The 14,031-nt window shown below is 57.0% G+C and overlaps 1 protein-coding gene across 5 annotated transcripts in view; it reads left to right on the forward strand.

The window, feature by feature from the left end:
* The window catches only part of RPH3AL (rabphilin 3A like (without C2 domains)), a 133,733-nt gene that overhangs the window by 61,379 nt on the left and 58,323 nt on the right, over window positions 1-14,031 (forward strand). The gene's annotated exons all lie outside the window — the stretch shown is intronic.

The raw sequence follows: 14,031 nt of genomic DNA on the forward strand, positions 1-14,031 counted from the left end.
GTGGCTTTGCATCCTGGCTCCCAGAAGTGCGTGTGTGCGCATGCGTGTGCGTGTGCATGTGTATGTGTGTGCGTGTGTGCATGCACATGCGTGTGTGTGTACACATGTGTAAGCACATGGTACCCTATGCTTCCTGGTGGGAAGGATTGGAGCCTGAAGGTCAGATGGCCTGGCTTCTAGGGCCAGCCCTGGGGAGTGGACCTCTGGGCCTCACAGGCCCAGGTAAGAATGAGGCTCTCCCACTAGCTGCATGGCCTCAGAACACTTGTTTAATCATGTGTTTTATCATCGTCCTGATCTGTAAAATGGGGACTATCATACTACGTGCCTTCTAGAGTTATGCGCGTTAAATATTATATGCAGAGCTCCTGAAGCCTTGTATGGCACAGTAAGTACTCAATAAACATTATTGGTTTTTATTCAGTAAATACAACTCTCCTCTGAGCCAAATCGTATGCTAGGATTGCACTTCCTACGCTATCGGTCTGCCTTTTCAGCCTGCTGTGGGCTAATCCTGGGTTAGGGGAATCCAAAAGGACACGTGTCCATAATAATCACTTCCCTCAGGTCCTGATGGTCAAAGTGGGAAGACAGTATTCTCTGGAGTGATGCTGACCATAGCGGGGACCAAGGTTTCCAGGACTAAGAGCAATCGGGAGGGCTGCCTGGAGGCGCTGGCTCCTGAAGCCTTCTGAGAGGCCGAGAGTAGAGTGAAGGGCATTCCGGGCACGGGAGAGCAGCACAGCAAAGACGTGGAGCTGGAAACGGGCTGGGCAAGCCCCGGGCTGTGAGGACGCAGGCCCGAGGGCAGGGAGAAGTGGACTGAAAGAAGAAAAAACACAGGACATGACATCAGATTTGACTTAGGAACAGGGGGAACTTAGAGGAGGGACAGAAGCAAGATCATGGGGACTTGAAGACATGGGGCAGAGCTGAGACCTTTGTGCAGTGGTTCTCAACCTGTGGGTCGCGACCCCTTTGGCGGTTGAACGACCCTTTCACAGGGGTCGCCTAAGACCATCCTGCATATCAGGTATTTACATGACGATTCATAACAGTAGCAACATGACAGTTATGAAGTAGCCACGAAAATAATGTTATGGTTGGGTCACAACGTGAGGAACTGTATTTACAGGGCCAGAAGGTTGAGAACCACTGCCTTTGTGGGAGAGGGGCCTTGTGAGAAGGAAGAGCTCTTGGGGGCCAAGCTGCATTGAGCAGAGTGGGCAGGTCCGCAGGGCCCCAGGCCCCTGGGAGATGATCAAAGATATCACAGGCACCCTGCAGCCACCGGCCAGGCCTGGATCCTTAGAGAACCAGGAGAGCCCCCGGCCAAGCGTTAGCCCCTATCGGGGCACTGGCGCCTGGGAGGGAAGGACCTCGTCATCCATTCTCTCAGCCAACCAACACGTCCTGGACGTGGACTCCTCCTGGTGCCGGCACAGGGTGCGGTGTGGAGACACAGACCCTGCCCTCTGGGACTGTGGGTAATTCATTACAGATGTGACTGGGTTACAGAGGCAGCCCTGGGGGCCTGAGAGAGCTCTAACAGGGCACTGGCCTAGCGGGGGGCATCCGGGTCCCTCCACTCTGGGTTCGCCAGTGACTGGGGTGCTTCTGTTTATTTCCATCTCCACTTCCTCCCCTTTTGCAACAGTGGGCAGGTGTGTCCCGGAGGCGTGTGGCCATGGGCAGGCTGCTGTGGCCATCCGACGTGGGGAGTATCCAGATCCAGGCCTGGGGGCAGGTCTGCAGGGGCTCCTGGCCACACGGAGGCGTCTCCTGCAGGAGCCCTGGTGGGTTTCAGCAGCCACAAGCTAACGAGTGTGCGGGTGGAACCCTTGATTCGGGCACTTGTGGCAGCCGCCCCTCAGTAATTGGGCCCGCACGCCCAGGCTGCCCGCCCTCATTAGGGGAGGGCTGTGGTGGGACGGGAGAGGGGCCGCTGGTTAATTAGAGAGGCCTGGCGCTCCTAATTGCTCAGGATCTGAGGCAGCCAGCTTGCGGTTTAATTGCGAGTCGGGTTTCACCAGCGATGGGAGGCGGGGCCGGGCTGCAGGAAAGCCCGCCCAGGCCCTGGATGGTGCTTTCACCGTGCAAGGGAAGCAATGGGATTTTTTTTCTGGCTTCAGACAAAATGTGCCTCGTGGTGAGGGTGCCGAGGAGGCTGCCCAGGAAGCGGCGGTCTCAGCGATGTGTGCGAGTCCCCGTGAGAGAGGACGAGGCAGCATCGCACTCTGCTCTAAGCTGGTCCAGCTGCGTGAGGGGTGGGTGTCCCTGCTCAGGATGGGGAGGTGCTGGAGGGAAGGCGCCAGCCAGAACCTGGCCCTGGCCCCACAGCCTGCTCGAGGCTCTGAGGAGGTATGGGAGGGGTCTCAGCCGAGACCCCCAGCAGGAAAGCTGGCAGTAACCTGAGGGCCACTGATCCCATCAAGGGGGCCCCACCCATTCAGTGCATTGCACCTACAGACCAGAAGCTGGGGGTGGGGGCAGGATCTGTGTTTAACAAGCCCCCCCAGGGGATTCCGATTCTCCTTAGTTTGAAAACGCCTGCTCTGAGGTCCCGGCACCAGGCCTGGCTCAGGTGGTGGTGAAGGACCTGGAGTGGCCGGCCTTCCCTCTGCTTCTCTGCCTCCCCTTGCCCTCCCCACACCCGCCCACGCACCACACAACCCCCACTCCCCTCACACTGCACCCCACCTTCACATACCACACCACACCTCCCACACCCCCACACACAACCCGCATCCCCCCACTCGCACGCCCCCTCCCCTCGGGCCGTGCTGGCCTTTCCAACCGTGAGCACCGGGGCCATGGTGTCCCTGTGTGTTAGGGTAGATGGTTCTCACCCTTCCTAATGCCATGGCCCTTTAATGCAGTTCCTCATGTGGTGGTGACCCCCAACCATAAAATTACTTTCGTTGCTACTTCATAACTGTAATGTTGCTACTGTTATGAATCGTCATGTAAATATCTGATATGCAGGATGTATTTTCATTGAACATAATTAAGGCATAGTGATTAATCAAAAAACAATATGTAATGATATATTCAATATGTGTTTTCCGATGGTCGTAGGCGACCCCTGTGAAAGGGTCGTTCGACCTCCAAAGGGGTCGTGACCCACAGGTTGAGAACTGCTGCTTTAGAGTCTACCAAGCACTTTCACCAACGTCACCCCGTTTGCTTCTCAGCACAAAGCTGTCGGGACTGGGGGTGAGGCTGTTTCCCAGTCACAGGTGGAAAATGGGTACAGTGGGCGCCCTGTGGCCTCCTGGGTCACCTGGCTGGGCAGTGGGGCACGGGGCCCCCCAGGGGTGCTTGCTGTGCTGCCCCACCGTTCCTTACCCGGTGTGCTTTTCCTTTCTGGGAGAAGCGGGGATATCTTCCTAAAGAACACAGGAGAGCTCAGCCGGTGTGGCTCAGTGGCTGAGCGTCGACCTATGAACGGGGAGGTCACGGTTCGATTCTCGGTCAGGGCCATGCCCGGGTTGCAGGCTCAGTCCCCAGGAGGGGACGTGCAGGAGGCGGCCGATCAATGATTCTCTCTCATCATTGATGTTTCTTTCTCTGTCTCCCTCTTTCTTCCTCTCTGAGATCAATAAAAATATGTTTAAAAAATAAAGAACACAGGAGGCGAAATATCTTACTCAATGAAATATTGAAAACTTTTCTCCTAAAGCCGGGAATAAGACAAGTTCTTTGTATCTTTATCGCCACTTCTACCCAGTGTTGTACTGGAGGCCCAGCCAGTGCAATCAGGCAAGAAAAAGAAACGAATGGCATAAGGATCAGAAACGAAGAGCTAAACTGTCCTTATGTGTGCCTTCGTAATTAGAGGGCCGGCCCGTGCACAGAGGGCCTCGGATTTGATTCCAGGTCAAGGGCATGGTACCTGGGTTACAGGTTCGATCCCCGGCCCCAGTTGGGGCCATGTGGAGGCAACCAATCGATGCATCTCTCACATCAATGTGTCTCTCTCCCTCCCTCCCTCTCTCTAATAATCAATGGGGAAAATGCCCTCGAGTGAGGATTAACAAAAACAAATAACTATCATTACTCACGAATAACATGATTATATAACTAGAAAATCTGAAAGAACCGAAATGCGAATGGCTAGCATTAGTAGGTGCCTTTAGCAAGGCTGTTGTGTACAATTTCAGTGTACAAGAAAATCGGTATTTCTATACACCTAAGACCAAAACGAGAGACATTAAGGCCAATTTATGGCAGAGGGAACATTGGTATGAGGTGGGTACAGAATGGTCTTTTGGATAAATAACGCGAGGTCATTGGATATCCGTATGGAAGAAATGTATCCTGACCTTTAGCTCACACCACATACCACATCGATTCTGCACTGATTTCAGATTTAAATGGGAAAAGTACGATGGTAAGAGACAGAGAGAAACGAACACAGGAGAAGTCCCTTTAAGGGCCAAGGTGTGGGTGATGGGTGATGCCTTTGAGGATCCCAGGAGCACCCAGAAGGCCCTGTCAGAGGCCGCCCTTCCCCCACACTCTGTCCAGTGCTGGCCGTGGTGGGCTGGCTGCCCTCCCCACCACTGGGGGTAAAAATCTCTTTCCCTGGACTTTCAGAAGCAGCCTGATGGTCTTAGGATGTTCCCACTCCAACAGCTAAACACTGGGGCTGGCTGGGCCCACCTCAGGGGCCCAGGGCCTGGGCGGTGGGAGCGTGGGCAGCCCTTTGGGAAGACTTTTCCTTCCTTCGGAGCCAACTCAGCTCCCTAGGCCCATGCGTGCAAATGAAACTTAACTTCATGAAGGGCTTGTCTCTGCAGAATTTTTTCATTCATTTCACGCTACAGCCAGGCCCTGGAGGTACTGTGATGAACAAGGTGGGCGGTGGCCTCACCCTCGTAATCATAAGAGCCAGTACTTCCCTTACTCACTCTGCTAGACGCTGCTCTAAGGGCCTGTCACATGTTAACTCCTTCAGTCCTCCTGGCAACCCTATGGGGTTGGCACTGTTATCATGCCCCCTTTACAGATGTGTAAACTGAGGCACAGAGTGGTTAAGAATCTCGCCCAAGGTGACTCAGCTAGTTAGTTGTGGAGCCAGTATTTGAACCCAAGCAGTCTGGTTCCGAGCATTTTTATGAATGACTGCTCTGCTGCATTAGCCCCCTGGCGTTATAAGCTAAGAAAAGGCGATAAGGACAAGGGCAAATAAATACAGTCATTCCAGAAAGTGGCAAAAACACACAAAGCAGGGAGGGAGGGCGGGCGGGCACTGTAAGAGCCAGTGGGGAGGGCGTGGGAGGCAGTTATTTTATTTTGCATGTACAGCGAGGGCCTCAGATGAGGAGGTGACATTTGAGCTGAGGCCATAACAAGAAAAAGTCAGATCTGGCAGAAAGGGTTCTGAGCAGAGGGAGCAGCGTGGACGAGGTGCGGGGTTGGGAAGAATGGGGTTTGAGTGAGAACAGAAAGAGCGCTGGGGAGGCCCGGGGAGGGGGAGGCCCCACAAGTGACCCTTCAAAGCTTTGAGGCCTGGCCCTTGCGGAGTCTGTGGGATGGGGGCTGCCCCCCCCCCCACCCTGCTCCCTGGATTCACTTGAGTCCCTGAAATAGGAGGAGGCCATTTTAAAAATTATTTTTAACTTGTGGTAAATATACATAACATACAATTTGCTTTTTAAACCATTTTTAAGTGTACATACGGTTTAGGGGCATGCCGTACATTCACGTTGCGCTATCACCACCATCACCTCCAGAACTAGCTCATGCTGCAAAACTGAAACTCTGTCCCAGTTTTATTAACTCCTCATCCGCACCCTCCCCAGCCCCTGGCATCCACCCTCGTACTTTCTGTTGCTATGCATTTGCCCACCTTAGGGACCTCATATAAAGCGGAGTCCTACAGTACTTGTCTTTCTGGGACTGGCTTGTTTCACTTAACGTATTGTTGTCAAGGCCCATCCATGTGGTAGCAGGTGCCAGAAGGCCCCTCTTTTTAAGGCTAATATTCCCTTGTATGTAGATGTCACATGGCGCTGACCCGCTCCTCCGACAGTGGACTCTGGGATTGCTTCTGCCTCTCAGCTGTTGTGAATGGTGCTCCCAGGAACATGTATGTGCAAACATCCCCTTGAGCCCCTGCTTTCGAGTCTTTTGGGCTTGTCCCCAGAAGCAGCTGCTGGACCACGTGGTCGTTCTGTTTCGCTGTTGGAGGAGTTGCCATCCTGCTTCCCGTGACGGCCGCACCATTTTATATTCCCACCAACAGTGCACAAGGGTTAGGGGGTGCAGCTTGTTGCAGGATCTCTCTCCCTCCTGAATGGGGGCGCGACGGAACCCATCCATGTCCCCTGCTGACCCTCAGGTGTGGCCGCAAGAGCAGCGGCAGCCCTGAGCAATAGTCGCTGCATCTGAGCTGCCTCCAGACTGGCCTCGCCGTGCCCCTGTCCTCCTCAGCCTAATTCAGATGTAGCAGACGTGAGCTTGGGCCTCATTACCAAGATGGATTTTTTTCATTCAGCTACTGATGTTTCCTAAATTCCCGGAAAAAGTCACTTAATCCGCCGGCCCTGAGGGCCGGCACTGGCTGCCGTGTCACCCGGGCTGCTTGGCAAGATTGGGCCTGGCTGCTGGTGCGGGATCGGAGGGTGGGAGCAGACACCACGCACCGTGGAACGCGTGCCTGCTCAGGATCTGACGGTCAGAACGTCTCGGTTAGGCACGTCTCTTTCCTGCTGCTCTGGTGCCTGCGGTGGGTCTTTCTTCCCCAGAGGAGCTTCTTTCTTGCCACTTGGAGCAGTCCAGAGACCAGTCTGCTCACCCTGCCGTGCCACTGACCTTCAGCTCAAGGTCAAGGGCAGATGAAGAGCTGCCAAGAGCCAGGGTGGGCTTGGGGAACCTCGAGACCCTCTGGTGGCAAATCCCAGAGCTTCCGGGAGACCAGCCTTATGGCCATTCAATTAGAACCTGTGATACCAGAGAAAAGTGTGGGTGGTCTTTCCCCATTGTGAGCGGGAGTGGGGTTCTTGGGGTACCACTGGAGTAAGGATTTCCAGAGGCCCCCATGGAGGATGAGATATGGCAGAAAGCGTTATTTCCAAGGAATTGCATCCCTTCAGTAAAGCTCAAAGCAAAATCAGTCTCTAGTGTCGCAGCATCAGGCTAGTTCCAGTCCATTAGTCATTGTGTGGGGGGGCCCCCCCATGGCTGTGGGCCGTGTGGGCGAATGTAGGGGAGCAGGAGCGTGAGCGCCCCACAAGCCAGGAGTCGATCAGGAGGAACCGAGAGCGTGAGAGCGCACGCCTTCGTTGTAGGGTGGGGCACCTCGTTTCTGCCGAGGGCCCTTGGACATTTGCAGCACCATTCGCGGGCCATACAAAATTATCAGCTTAAAAAGTAGCTGCTACGCTGGGTCAGACATTTAGTTAACTCACCCCTAATGCCTTGGCAGGGACAGACCAAATGATTCCGTGGGCCAGATGTCCCCACCCCTGGTTTAGGGAATTAAATATTCCAAATTTTGCCCCCCTGCAGTGGCCACGCCCATTCCGGCCGATTACCTCTGTTCTCGGGTGTGACGGACAGTAAGCACCTTCCCTATGTCACCCCAACTTTACTGGGTGTCTGTCTCCCACCTGTCCAGCCCCCTCCCCCAGCTATCTGCGGGGAGTAGCCGGGAGGCCCCTGGGGAGTGTAAGGCTGCAGCTTCCCCGCAGAGCTGCCCACATGACGTGCCTGTAAGGTCTGGCCTTCCCTTTGCCCCTTTCTGTTAGGAATAACTAGGTCAGCGGTTCTCAACCTCTGGGTCGCGACCCCTTTGGCAGTCGAACGACCCTTTCACAGGGGTCACCTAAGACCATCCTGCATATCAGATATTTACATTACAGTTCATAACAGTAGCAACATGACAGTTATGAAGTAGCAACGAAAATAATGTTATGGTTGGGTCACAACATGAGGAACTGTATTTAAAGGGCCAGAAGGTTGAGAACCACAGCACTCCTCCCGCTGCACTACACCCTCCGGAGACCCTGTCCACTTAGCCTGCCTGCCTGCCACGCCCTGCCCGCCAGCAGCTCCCGCTGTGGCAGAGGGTGTAGTGCAGCGGGAGGAGTGCTGTAGGAGCAGGGCATGGAGTGGCGCCAGGCAGAGGGCGCAGGAGAGCTCTGTGAGGGGGGGTGGGGAGCCTGGAGGGTGGAGACCCAGGTGCCTGGGGAGGGCAGTGCAGGAGGAGGCACAGCTCTGTAGAGGCAGGGGGACAGTGGAGTGCAGGGCCTGCGGGGGGTGCATTTGGCATAGCGAATGGTTTGGGGATGTGGGGAGTCGGCAGCGAGAGGGAGGCGGGCCGAGGAGGGTGGAGTGAATGAAGTGAGGCTTGTGAAGGGCCCTGGTGCCTGGCTAAGGCGTGTCCTTTTTGCAGCAGAGCCATTGGAAAAAGGGTTCTATTCGGAAGCAAGTGGGTCTCTGGGCAGGTCAGGTCCAGAGGCAGACCTGGAGGGGGACTGGTGGTGGGCGAGAGAGCCTATTGGATGCTCTAAAACCGTCAACCAGGCTGTACTCCAGAGGCACAGATGCATAAGCCTTAGCTCACAGCTGTGGCCGCGGCCGCCCCTGACCTGTGGGGGCCAGTGCAGGCCCGAGGAGCAGGTTCTGGGGCAGTAGACGGAGCTTGGTGTGCTGTTACTTTAAAGCAATGGCAGGTTTGCTTTCCAGATCTCTCTGTCTCAGGCTGGGGTTGAGTTCCTGTCCTCTTAGCAGGGGGACGCCAGTGTGGGGGTTGGCTTGTGCTTCTGAGACGCCCCTCTGTCTCTGCTGTTTCTGTGATGCCGTATACCCTTTATAGCCCCCAGGAGGTAGGGAGGCAATAGACAGTGATTAAACCCATTTCCCAGTTGGAGAAACTGAGGCCCTGAGAGATGACTTGCTCCTGGTGGCATAGCCAGGGCCTCACATCTCAGTTCAGAACTTTGCTCACTCTTTGGGGGGTAAAAAGAGCTGAAGACTCATAGGAGACACAGACCCCCCAAAGGAAGGTGATATTAGGTGCCAGCTTGCCAATTGGGTGCCAAGGCCATTGACTAAGTGCCTCTAACACTGGAGAAGGGATCATAGGCCCCCTGGCTGCCCCTGGAGCAAACTCCCCACAGAGGTTTGTCACACACACACACACACACACACACACACACACACACACACACACGGGATGCTGGGCGGAGCCCGGACACATCTGGGGGTTTGCAAGGGGTTTGAGTTTGCTGAGTCATGGATGAGAGTCACTGGGAGGCCGGCCGGCCCCTCATGAGTGAGCAAAACCGTCTCTAGTCCTGGGTTGGGGTCGGGGTTGGGCTCCCTCCTGAGACAGCTGTCTGGCACCCCCTCGGGCCCCTTGCCACCGGAGCTTCGTGGCCCTTTCCCCTGGGTCTGGTCATTGTACATTCGAGAGAACGCAGGCAGCAGGAAGCAGTGTTGGCAAATCCATTTAGCAGCTGTTACCAGGAACGGTAATTTTGTGCAGCCTCTTGTCCTCTGTTGTGGTAAATAACAGATAATGACATTTCCAGTTCTCGGCGTGGCCAGGCGCTACTCACGCGGGCCTCGCCTCACCTCACTGCTGCGCCCGGCCAGCTGCCACGCCTCGGAAGGCCTGCAGCTCGTCATCGCTCTCCTGCCGCAGCCTTTCCCACGCGGCCCCGTGCTGTCCGCTGACCTTAACTTGGGGTGGATGGAGCCTGCCCTCTGTCCCCCGAGGCTGGAGGGTGGGCAGCAGGTGCCTCTCCTGCTGCTGGGCAGCTGGGAGGGGGCAGGGAGGGGGGAGCCAGCTTCTCTTCAGAGGCTGCCTGTAGCCCCGGCCTCCAAACCAAGAAAGAATCGGGCCTTTGGGGGATCTTTCCTCCCCCTTGTCATCTGCCTTCTGTGTGTGTGGGGCGGGGGGGGGGGGGGGGGACTTTCCCAGGTGACAGATGGAGAAACTGAGGCTGGGCGGGATTACGATCTGCCGGGCCTGCCAGAGGCCCCTCTGCCCCGGGGGCACCTCTGCTGTGCCGAGCTTCCAGGCCAGACAGGCGTGGACTCCGGCCCTCCAGGGAGCGAGCGAGGCCTGAGCGTCCGGGGCCACCGCACGGCCTCCCCACCAGCTCCCAGCTGCCCGCGGGGGAGGCTCATGAGCCTCCCAGCTCATTCCCTGCGCCTCTGCTTGTTCATCTTGCCCACGTGCGGCTTGATCAGTGCGCTCTGCCCACCCCCTGAAGTCTTCAGTGGCTCCCTACTGCCCGCAGAATGAAGTCTGACCGCCTCCACGCGGTGTCCAGGGCTCCCAGTCCGTTCCCTGGGCACAGGCTGCTGACTTCGGCGTAAATGAACCTCCCGGGCTGGGAGTCCCGGGGCCTGAGGGTCAGGCCTGACCGCACCTGCCCAACCATCACCCCTTTCCTTGGAGTCTGCACCGGCACATCACCCGGGTCCCTAATTGCTCGTTAGTGCTGCTGCCGCTGGAATCTTCAGGAGCCTGAGGGTGTTTGTCTAGGCTGCTGTGTTTTTCAAATAAAAAAAATCAGTTCCAACGACAGGTAGACAGGTATTCACCGGCTCGAGGATAATTGACTGTGTCCCAGGCCCTGGAGCGGGCGTGGGGCAGGGAGAGGGCATTTTCACATACACCGCCCTTCCGAGAGTTAGGATGACCCTGGAAGCAGAGAAGACAGTGCTGGCCTCTGGAGCAGCTGCCGAGGGCTGAAGGGCTGACGTGTCCCCGGCTGAGGTGGCGGGGGCTGAGCTGGCGGGTGGGAGGGTCTCCCGACCTGGGCCCCCGGGGTCTGTGCAGTCACTGGAGAGACAGTCAGTAGGATGCAATCGGCACTGCCCTCTGGACGCTCACTGTGGGAGCTCACGGGAGGGAGTGGGCGTCGAGGAGAGAGTCACAGAGGAGAACACATTTGCTATTCCTGAGGGAGGCTTAGAAGCTCACTAGCCATGCGGCACAGCCCGGGCAGGGGCATGGAGGCATGGAAATCCCGGGAGTGCTGGGAGCAGACAGTGACGCTTGGAGGGCGCGATGGGCTTGACGAGGCTGCAGAGTGAGGTGGGGGCCAAGGACTTCCGTGTGCATCCGTGTTCTCGTCTTTCTGCCCCTCAGCCCGTGAGCCTTCCTGTGCTCTCGCCTCGTCCGGGGCCTGGCAGCAGCAGGGACGTGGGAAGTGTTTTCTGGATGCTCTTGGCATCGTCGGCCCTGACCTGCAGTGAAGGTGCTGCCCAGCAGACTCTAGGGCAGCGGTTCTCAACCTGTGGGTCGCGACCCCTTTGGCAGTGGAACGACCCTTTCAGATATTTACATGACGATTCATAACAGTAGCAACATGACAGTTATGAAGTAGCAACGAAAATAATGTTATGGTTGGGTCACAACATGAGGAACTGTATTTAAAGGGCCAGAAGGTTGAGAACCGCTGCTCTAGGGGGAGGGGTGGCAGAAGGATAACTGAGGCTCCTGCCTCGCCTTCCGACAAGCGGGGCTGAGATGTCAGTGCCTTTGAGGTCAGCTTGAGACCCTGGGCACATGCCCTGGGACTCTCGCATTTCAGAGCTAGCGTCTTCGCGGCAGAGCTGGCCAGGGGTCCTCGCATGGCCAGTGCTGACCGCAGCCAGCGCCCTCCCTCCACGCAGGGCTTCGTGGCAGCCAGCCGCACCTGCAGCCATGAGCTCAGGGGCTGCTGAGAGGGGCGGGCATTATGTCAGGACTCTGGACGTGAGGATGAAACAACCCCAAATGGTCTAGCCCCGTGGTCGGCAAACCGCGGCTCGCGAGCCACATGCGGCTCTTCGGCCCCTTGAGTGTGGCTCTTCCTAAGCCTTAGGAGGACCCTAATTAAGTTAATAACAATGTATCTACCTATAGAGTTTAAGTTTAAAAAATTTGGCTCTCAAAAGAAATCTCCATCGTTGTACTGTTGTTATTTGGCTCTGTTGACTAATGAGTTTGCCGACCACTGGCTCGCCTCTTCCGGGCTGTCACTCTGAGAAGCAGGCTCCTTTAACAGAGGCTGGGCCAGGGGACGAGGGTGGCAAACCCTCTGTGGGAGGCCTGGCCCCAGGGCCTCCGGAAAGCAGAGGTGGGTTATGCAACCAGGGCCGGGCTGGGGAGGCTGCAGCCGGCTTTGTCTGGCCATCAGTTCCCTGCGTTCGCGCTCCCGGTATGGCCGGTGTCGGTCTCGGAAAGTGAGCTGCCATTTATCTTCAGGCCAGCATCGTTTCCTGGGCCCCTCCTCGGCTAGTGTCGGGGGTCACAGAGAGTGTGGGTGAGAGGTCAGATCGGGATTTGGACCCCAGCCTGCCCTCCACTGGCTGCCCTTGTGCGACCCGGGACAAATGTCCTAAGCTGTCCGCCCCGTCTCGCCTTGTTAAGTGAATAATCCATGTCAGGCACGCCTGCCGAACCCAGCGCAGCACGCGGCGTGTTATATAATAAGCCCTTGTGTTTATTGTTATGGACCTGGGTCTGCATCCTGGCTCTGCCACCTCCTCGTTACGTGAACTTAGCCGAGCCACCCAGCATCTCGGGGCCTCCGAAAGCCTCATCCACGACATTCAGGCCATAAACCCTTCCTCAAGGGGCCATTGTGAACGTAAATGAGATTGAATGTGCTCATGATAATGTGTGTGGAGCGCTGAGTTGGTGCCAGGCATGGCCGAAGTGCTCAATAAATGGCAGCTGTTATCATTATTATGAGCTGTAACTCTAAGCGACCGTGCAGCGAGGAGCAAGATGGATGTAAGCCGCCTCCTTCACCTCCCGGGCCTTCCCTGCCCCGACCCCGCCCAGCCGGAGCAGAGGTGGAGAGCGGCAGGCCGCCCTGTGACCTGGCCGCCCTGGGAGACCGCTGGTCCGAGTGTCATCCCTCAGTGATCCCGATGGGGCCACGTGGACCTGCGGCTGGAAGTCTGGGGGACATGCCCAGCTCGGGCCCCGTCACTTCCAGGAGCCCAGGCCGGCGGGCGGCACAGAAGCCAGGGGCTTCCTCCTTTAGGGCTGGAAGGAGCTGCTAGTAAGGAGGGTCCAGGAGTCTAGTTCCAGCAGAGGGAGCCCGCAGGGCGGAGCAGGCCGTGTTCAGGGCTTATGGAAGCCGGACGAGGGTCATGCACCCTTGATTGTGTTGGACTCCGTCTACCACCTATTCTTCCTCCGGAGCAGGCGGGCGCGGGGCCAGGGAAGGGCCTGAGGTGCACACCTGCTGGGAGACGTTAGGAGGCGCGTGTTCAGCAACCCCTGCGAGGCCCCTTCTCGGAGGAGTGGCCAGTTCTGATGCACGTTGATCTCTACTCACATAACCCTGGGGAGTCCCCACGCGGCTCCTGACCGGCAGCCGTGGGGCGCTTCCTCTGTCCAGACTTTCGCCTTTCGAAACCCAGGCTCCCTTTGGATTAATAAGGAAACTTTCCACATTCCTTTTATTTAAAAAAATGATTTTATTGCTTTCAGAGAGAGGGAGAGGGAGACATCAGTGATGAGAGAGAATCATCAACCAGCTGCCTCCTGCGCGCCCCCTCCAGGTGAACCCACAACCCAGGCATGCGCGCTGACCGGGAGTCCAGCCGGGACTCCTGGTGCGTGGGTCGATGCTCAACCACCACCCACACCGGCCGGGCCTCTAACATTCTTCTATAACACGATTTGACGTTTCAAAATACTACCCTATGTTTGAAAAAAGTGAATATGATAGTGAACGTGCTTTCCCACTACAGGTGTCCCATCATCCCCGGGCCCCGGAGGGTCTGCCACCGCCTCAGAGGAGAGGGACCCCAGACGGAGCCGCTGTGTGCGGCATTCACAGACGCACGCACGTGAGGGGCTCCCCCGGCCTCTGGGGCGCATCTGGCCTTGCCTGAGACAGGCTGGCTCCGGGGACCTCCCTGGCTGCATCCCGCGGCCCTTTGTCCCTCCGTGTTTATGGGCATAATTCCCTGTGCGCACGGTCCTGCGTCAGCGCCTAGTCACACTTGGTGCTCTTGCACGCACGCCCACGCTGTGCACCTCGTCCCCAGGGCTGTGTCGTGGGC

The sequence above is a fragment of the Myotis myotis genome, unplaced genomic scaffold, assembly GCF_014108235.1.
Source record: "Myotis myotis isolate mMyoMyo1 unplaced genomic scaffold, mMyoMyo1.p scaffold_m19_p_17, whole genome shotgun sequence".
NCBI lineage: Eukaryota > Metazoa > Chordata > Mammalia > Chiroptera > Vespertilionidae > Myotis > Myotis myotis.